Source organism: Sceloporus undulatus, chromosome 7 (assembly GCF_019175285.1).
Source record: "Sceloporus undulatus isolate JIND9_A2432 ecotype Alabama chromosome 7, SceUnd_v1.1, whole genome shotgun sequence".
NCBI lineage: Eukaryota > Metazoa > Chordata > Lepidosauria > Squamata > Phrynosomatidae > Sceloporus > Sceloporus undulatus.
Window position 1 is genome coordinate 32,682,929 of NC_056528.1, and position 8,242 is coordinate 32,691,170.

Here is an 8,242-nt window from a genome sequence, read left to right on the forward strand (position 1 = left end):
TAAACAGTATGGTAATGGTAACAATTTATGGGCCTCATACTGATCTCCTCCCATTCTGACTTACAACCACAAGTAACACCAAAGGCCATGGCTCAGATTATTGTGTTGTCTGTAATGGATTGAAAGACAGGTATAAATAGGCTTGTGTACCATTCAGTCCAATATTAGTGTTGGATCATCCTTTCCTCTCTAGCTACGCAGATCTAATGTGGTTCACTACTCTCAGGCTTTTGGACTGGGTACCAATTCAGGTTGCTTCTGGTTTGTCCTCCATAGCTGTCATGGGAGGTTCGATGACCGATGTAAAGCGAGAATGGGTTGCAAAATTGTGTAAATGGGAGCGATTTGTTAAATTGTTTGGGAATGGAAGTTTCCTGGAGGAAGTGTCGGTGTCAGTGTATCCATTTGGATAGGGATGCATCATCAGACTGTTCCTGCAGAAGGCAAGCTGCAATGCTATGGAGCAGCCGTCTTCCTATGGAAGCATTTCCCCAAACAGTGGCAATTGAATGTACTTAATCCTTCTGGAAGTGTTGCTATTCTGACCCATAAATGAATTTACCATTTTCCTTGCTGTACACTTTCATAAACTGCTCCAAGAACCTTTTCTGCTGTCTTGGCCAATTGTTGCCCACAATTTCCTTCTTCCCATTCTGAGCATCTCTGCAAAACTCAAATTCTGCTTCTTAGTGATATTTCTCTCTATCTCATCAGATACTAATACACACCCCATACTTGTTTTGTAAGTTAGTTGTTGGGCATGTTCAGGTTGACATGCTGCTTTTGTTGTCAAACTTCTAATGCCAATGATGACTCTTAATGGCTTATCTAATGAATATTCTCTTCATCAGGGGGGTTGTTTTCATCCTGGATTTTAGTGCATGTGAATAATAGAACCTTTTAATCCTGGAAACTGATTTAACACATCGATTGCAATGCCCAAAGTGCGCCTATGAGTTGCCAGAAATAAACTAATCAATTGTATCGCTTAATTCCTCTATTTGTTGCAGCAGAGCGTACCTTGTGCATACTTTCCCCCCCGAAGGATCTTGGCACCTACATTTCGTAATGACCTCAAATATAGCTGCGGGGAGCTTAAATTACCTCCCAAATCCAGGCTTGACTAAGTTTTAGAGTAACTTGACTATGTTTTAGAATAACACTTCCCTTGAAACCATCTGTTTTTGTAACGGAACGGACCCCTTCTTCTGCATCAAGCGACACTGTCAGTCAAGTTCTGGTTTACTTACTGTTGGAATTGTCTGTTTTTAATGGTATTAACTGCTATAGTTGTGGTGTTATTGTAATTATATACTTAAACATAATTGCACCTTTTTTTGGTTTATGATGACTAAATCTTTTATTGTTACTTGCACTGTGAAAAAAATCATGGGCCTATAAAAACAAGTTTGTTTGAGGTTTCTTTATGTGTCGGCGTGTTTCTTTAAGTCACAAAATGTGTATGTTCCCCAATATTTATTATTACCAGAAAGAAATTAATTAAATTCCCTGGATTCTGGTGAATTCCTTGGAAACTGGCAACACTGTTCCTGGCAGTAAGAGCTGTTTGACAGTGGAAGATGCTGCTGCCTTGGAAAGTGGTGGATTTTCCTTCTTTGGAGGTTTTTAAACAGAGGCTGGATGGCCATACTGTATATCTGTCACAGGGAGTGCTTGGATTGTGTACAGTGTGCCTGTGTTATACGCAGATGCGCTATACAAGGCTTTGAGCGTATGTGTGGGAGTGTGCGGGGCGCAAGGGGTGACTTGTCCTATTCAGATGACCGCACCACCACGCCGCCATGCTCACGAGCCCCATTCAAGTGAATGGGGCTCAAGCATAGGCAGAATTTGCCTTACGTGGGGGGTCCGGAACCAATCCCCCACCTAAGGCGAGGGTCCACTATATCTGCGTGGCAGGATGGAGTTGGATTGGATGGTCCTTGTGGTCTCTTCCAACTCTATGGTTCTCTCCCTGGTTCATAATGTAATACAGCTGTTAAGGACCATTAATGTAGTTATGGATTGGGGAAATGAGAGCATTACTCTTTTATATAAGGGACACCCTTTTATTAGCCCATTGTATATAATGACACTTGAGCATCCCTGGATGTTGGTATTCACGGAGGGGATCCTGGAACCAAACCCCAGCAAGATACCAAGGACCCACTGTATTGCTCCGTACTGCATCCGAAGAGGTGGGTTTACATCCAGAAGAGCTCATGCTAAAATAAAAACCAGTTCGTCTTAAAGTGTCCCCCACAAAATCCTCCTGCTTTTCTCCTTTTTATGGATTGGGGCAGTTTTATCTAGCAGCCCGTGTCTCAGACCGGCTGTGAGGGTTTATTCTCCACTTCTGGATATATTGCTGTGATGTTCAGTGTTAGCACAGAGGTGAAAGCAGCAACGTGACAGGCTTTTTTTCCCAGCTAAAGAGGTGCGGAGGAATGTGTGGCGACTTGAGTTTCATAGTATAATCTGCAAAATGTAAACAGCAGCTCTGGAGGCGTTTGGCACATGATCTCCAAAGGTTAGAGAAGGATGTGAGGCACCAAAGATGTCGGTAGGGAAATGGAGTGGCAGCTTTTTCACCCCTCGACTTTCTTGATTGCGATCATAAAACATGTCAAGTGAAGTGAGAGAGCCTCCAGTCCAGAGTTTTCTTTGGCTCCAGTCCAGTAAATTTGGCAAACTGTGGGGATTGACAGGACCGCAGTTGTCCACAGTGATCCATTGCACCAAGGCGGTCATGGAACAGCAGCGAGATTGAGATTGATGGGTTTTGCCTGTCAATGAAAAGGTGCACAACAGTAATGAAAGCAAGACAAGACAATGAATAACAGCCAAAGATGCTTTCATCCTGTTGAAATTCCATTTTTTATAGCCTTGTGTGATTAAAGATCATTGAACAAAGGAAAACTCACATATACTTTTGTCCCTCCCAAACACCGTTTCTGGTTATCTTGCAGGAGGAGGCAATTGTGCATGCCTGGATTTCAGCCACACGGACAAAGACCTTAGCATTTGCAGGGATCCCCAAACTTTGGTCCTCCCAAGTATTTTGGACTTCAGCTCCCAGAAGCCCTAGCCAGTTTAGTCAACTGTCATGAATTCTGGGAGCTGAAATCCAAAACATCTACAGGACCAAGGAATCACTGGTTTAGGGAATAATTGTGGGGATTGAATATATGGTCCTTGTAAGGCATGGGGCACAAGGAGGGTTAGCCATGGAAAATGGTGCTGAAAAACAATTCCATTGTGCCCCCAAAATGTCATCTTCATCTCCATCTCCATTTGAAGTTGCCTCATTGTAAAGTTGGCTTACACAATTTTTGGAAAGATAGGCTGCAGGGGTTGGCAAAATGAAGGCATTGCTCCCCAATCTGAATTCTGGTTTCTCATTAAATTTTCCTCCCATCCCCAAATTGTTTGCATTGCAATGAGTGAGATACTGAAAATAATTCATATCTGCCATCCTTTTATTGGCTGCGTTCATCCTCCCTTCTTCTCTATGCCTGACCGTATTTCTATATCCTCAACCGGTGTGTTTTACTTCATTGCAATATGGAGATAAAATTTTATGTAGGGGTGACAGAATTTTTAGCTGGTGAGCCAATGCCTTTGCAACTAGCCCTTAAAAACAACAGCAACAAGCTGGAGCTTTAATAAGAACTAGATGCTTGTTTTCTGGGTTTCATGCTTCGTTTCCTTCTTTTCTATAATGTCAATGAAGCATGAAACACAGAGATCCATAATTTGTACTCAGACAGTGGAACATGAGCCGAAACACAAGAGATTAACAGCTGGGTTTGTGGGTATTTTTAGTCTCTGAAAGTAAATGTTTTACGTATTTTTGTAATTTTGGAGCGCAAACTGCCTAACCCTAAGTGGGAGCAAACTCGCGCTGCTTATATAGGACGAACCGAAGCGCCTCTGAAGTTTGGCCTTTTTCTTTCGACAGCAAAGCACTGAAAATTCTTCCACCAAATATTTAGACAAAACCATCTATAAACAAGATTTTATTTTATTTTATTTGTGCACTCGCTCCAAACTTTCCCCCAGGAATTCCAAACCAGTTTCTCCCTTCGCTGAAGGGGTGCCAAACCCTTTTTTTGCAAAACAGGGAGCTGCTTTTACTGCAGCCAGGAATTAGATGTTGCCATATATGGATGCAGTCGCCTAACTTGGTCTAAACCCACCAAAGTGTGTGTCATGCTCACTTTTAAGGTGATGTGTGAACATTTCTGCCCCGGCCCCTTTGCTTCAGCACCTAGGAATGCAGAAAGCATACTCTAACTGGTCCTAAATCAAAACATCTGTCTGCTTGACATGGCAGCAATTTTGATGACAGCAGATCCTTGTTTCCTCTGATCTTGGGATCAAGGTTGGAGTTTTGGTGGAACAACCAGAATCTGTTGGAAGCTGGGAGAAGACAAGGCAGGACCTGTCCTCAGTTTTGCAAGGAATTGTGGCAACCATGCAACTCTTGCAAAGAGCAAATGGGAGGAAACTTCACATAATGCGAATTTCCTCCTTCCTTGCTCCAAATTCAGCTCTGGTTTTCTCTGTGTAAAGCAGAAGTGGAAAACCTGAGGCCCTGAGTTTGAATCCCGCCCTCCTACTAGAATCTTAATCCAGCTCTCTTGGTTTCTCTAGAAGGCAATTCTCCCTTCCCTGTGACATTCCCCTTTGACAATTTCCCATTCTCTTTGGTGCTCTAGACCATTTTAACATTTTGGTTCTATCATGGCTCCATCCTATAGAATCCTGGGATTTGTAATTTTAGGAGGGACTAGAGCAGCAGTTCCCGAACTTTGGTCCTCCAGACATTTGGGACTTCAACTCCCATTATTGACAAAGCTGACTGAGGCTTCTGGGAGTTGACATCTGGAGGACTAAAGTTTGGAAACCACTGGACTAGAGCTCTCTGGCAGAGAATTCTATATGAAACCACAAATCCCAGGATTCCACACAGTGAAGCTAAAGTATAGTTAATGGCAGTAAAGTGGTACCCAGGTGCTGTCATAGCTCACCTTCACCTTGTAATAGTGATGGAGCTTCAACTGATGAGGACTATTTTTAAAAAATTGGGAAAGCATACATAATAAATGAAATATTCAGGAGAGACACCAGATTGTATACTTTCGTGTGCTTGAAGCCCCCCTTTAGGGTGCATCCACACTGTGGAAATAATGCAGTTGGATACCACATTAAGTGCTGTAGCTCCATCCTATGAAATCCTGGGATTTGTCATTTCTACAAGATATTTAGCCTTCTCCGTCAAAGCATGCTGGTGCCTCACCAAACTACACATCCTTGGATTCTGTAGGATGGAGCCAAGGTAGTTAAAGTGGTGTGAAACTGCATTATTTCTATAATGTAAATGCATCCTTAGTCTCCCCAAATCCACCAACTCTCCTCCATTTTAAATAAATTTGGCATTGGGGGGGTTTCACCTAAAAACCACATAGAGAGCCCTCAAAATGTGCAAAAAAAAAAATCTCTTGGCCTCACACAAAAAAGTCTATCAAAATCCCTCAGCATTCCCAAACACATTAGCATCAGAGTCTTTCTCAAAATGGGGACAGTCATGAAACGTGACTCCTGGTTGCCATTTTGGGAAGGACTTGGATGAAGACAGAGGTATTTGGGAGGGGATGCCAGGTTTGCAAGGATTTGAGTGTTGGCTGGTGTCCCTTCTGCACACTGTCTGCCCCAGTGTGCAAGGATTGCACACCTTCTAGCTTGTGTCTTCTTTCCCATTAATAACCTTTGGCACCTTAACCACACTTGGATGTTGCTTGGCCCCACATGTCCTGGTTTTCTTCTGCAAAATGTTGGTGGGTACATTACGAATGGACTTGAATCTTTGCCTTTTTAACATTGTCTTCTGTTTGTCATGAAGGAACCAGGCACACTTAAAGCACTGACTTCCAGGTGAAAATTGTTGCTTTATTCTCAACATGCTTTGCAGCAAAAGAGATGAACCCCTTCTCAACCTCTTCTCTCCATTTCCAACATTTCCAAATAAAGCTCTCTCTTTTTTCTTACCCTTGCAGCTGCTTCTTCAATGACTAATGCAGCAGGGTCCCTTTCCAACGGCACTGTACTTAAACTAAATTCCAGTTTGGATAACAAGCCAAGCCTTCATTTGTCTTCATTTTCATTCTCCTGCCAGGAATGAACACACACACACAAAGTTTTAACACTGAACTCTTTCAACAGATTTGAAATGGTGCAACCTTTTCCGAAAAGGCATCATTTGATCGTCTGTAATCGGCTAAGCTTTCAACAATGCAGAGAAAAGACTTGCTTTGCACACAGATCTGTACAGACAATGATCAGAAACCTGTTGATGATGTACACAGGTGTTTGTGGCACTATGTACATGGAGAGACTTTTATTCTTTTGGATAATATGGGAAAGATGTCTCCAACTGATAGTGACAGGAGGGAAATTCTGCATTCAGAACGATTGCAGGTGCATAAGAGTAGGATGTCAAGGCATATTCACACTGCCACTGTGCATGGCGCATCATGTTGCATGGCACAATAAGGTCACAGTTAAAATACTAAAATAATACAGTGGGTCTTCCCCATTCGCTGGGGTTAGGGGCACAGGATCCCCATGAAAGGGGGAAAACCACTAATAAAATGCCATAATTTTTTTTAACATGAGAAAGTACCTCTCTAGGAATCTTCTAGGTCCACCAATGCCAACTCTAAGGTCAACATCTGCCAGACCTTGGCCATAGAATCATGCTGAAGGATCTACAAATCCCTAGAGAAGTGCTTTATCTAGTAATCACTGCATTGCAACTCTATTGTCAGTGTTGTGCAGGAAGACCTAGAGAGAGCATATTAATCAAATCTGCAAATAATCAAATCTGCAAAAGCCAAAACCACAAATGTGGCGGGACGACTGTATATCACTATACAGTTGGCCCTCCTTATCCACGGATTTTTATTCAAGCAAGTAGCCTTTCTAAGACATTGGTGGCACGCCACAGCAAATTCTTGGAAGCCTCTCCCATCGCCGAATGGTTCATGGACCCCTTCAGGACTTGCAAACAAGATAGGCCAGAATGGCCCAGGACACAGAGAGTCCCTTTGGATGCCTTGGTCCAAAGTAGTTGGCAGCAAGCAGACCAGAACCTTTTTCTTCTAAAAAGGCCCGATCTACTCCTGAGGGACCATTGGACTGGTGACTGAAGCTTGGGGTTGACAATATGAGTTACAGAGCTGTTGATGCCATTGCCCAAATATCTCTACAGCCCCTCTCAAAATGGCCACTTCCCATGGCCATTTTGAGAGGGACTGCAGAGAAAAAATTGAGCTATTTTGGAGGGGTAATACAGAGTTCAGTGGTACATGTGCGAACAGGGTAGGATATTTTTTGCATGCTACTATGCATCTGGGAGGATTTTTGTATGCCTTGGGAGCACAACTGCCCATACTGGGAACTCTGGTTGCAGGTATAAAGATTTGGGCTTACCTGCAAGCTATTTAAATGCAAAATTGCTGTTTCTAGGGATTCGTAGGAGCAAAGCCCTGAACAGGGGATTTGAGTGAAGGGGACATTGGAGGCAAGGCTTCCAAAAGAGTCTGGAGCTGCTTCCAGCAAAGCTCTTAATAAAGACAAGGAGGGAGAGAGAGAGAAAGGAGGACTTTGACAACTTTATTTCACAAAGCAATGAAACATTTGCTCCTTTCTTTGCCCCACCAGCATAAATACACACAAAAGCCTTCACTCTCAGCACTAAAAATTCCTCGCGGCTCAGGTCATTTCCCCTTTGCGCAGTTATCTCAACCCTCTATGAGCTGCCAGCCGATAAATTTTGGATTGTGACAATGGAGAGAAAAAAATTACAAAATTAAAACAAGGCTGGATCCTGGATGGAGAGCCATATAAGGGTTTCAGATGAGTTTCTAAAGGGCGTTTGACTTGACATTGGGAGCACCACACCTTTCCCCCGGACGATTTAAAGATTCCTTTATAAGAAACTAATATCAACTCCTTACACTTTCTTTGCTCTTTGCACGCTTTGTACACTTTATTTGCCCAGTTTGTTCAGAGTTTGCCATTGCCTTCATCGGAAGCTGAGAGAATGTGACATACCCAAGTACATCTAGTCAGTTTCCAAGGATGATTGAGGATTCAAACCCTGATCTCCCAGAATCTACACTGCAGAATTGATCCAGTTTGACTCTGCTTTAACTGCCATGGCTCCATGCTGTAGGAT